Consider the following 758-nt stretch of genomic DNA (forward strand, 5'->3'; position numbering starts at 1 on the left):
CTGACGAGTGGAACAATGATTGCACCCTCCACAGCACACCTCCTCACGTGCTTGAACAAACCAGATTCCACTAGTCCCACGGTTACCTTGATACTTGCCCCTTTCACCAGACTGAAATTAAATTTGGCAACAGATACAAACAACCATACTATAAGTGTATTGAAGATTCTAATGATACTAGCTTCGACACTGCAGAAGAAGAAGAACAAGAACAACAACAGATGATGGACGACATTAATGACGGATTGATTCAACCTCTCCTTACTCTTAATCCAGCTCCCAGATGACACTAAGATCTTGAACAACTCGAAGAAGCAGCATCCTACATGAATACAATATCCGATTAGTACCCCCCACAGTTAGTACCACCATCCTCATCCTCCATAATCGATTTACGACCGCTATACGGTGGACCCTTACAAGTATACCACAATGAAACCATAGTTTCTGTCATGCCTCCTACAATTTCTGAGCATCGCCGACAGCTGAATGAAACCTTTGATGATGAAGAAGACCATATCGAACTGACAAGAGGATCCCTCATTGTGGATGAACGAGATGTTAGATCAACCACAGAGGAATTAACCTCTTCTTTCCAAAGCCAGATGATAGCTGAATACCGCCATGACTCAATCTATTTCAAAGCTATGGATAGCTCCAGATATGGAGATCTCGCCTCCTACAACACATCCAATGGAATGGTCTCTACCAGCACCCATTATTCTCTTTCCCAAGAGTTCGAAGGCGAGACAACCAGC

The sequence above is a fragment of the Tuber melanosporum genome, assembly GCF_000151645.1.
Source record: "Tuber melanosporum whole genome shotgun sequence assembly, scaffold_1, strain Mel28".
NCBI lineage: Eukaryota > Fungi > Ascomycota > Pezizomycetes > Pezizales > Tuberaceae > Tuber > Tuber melanosporum.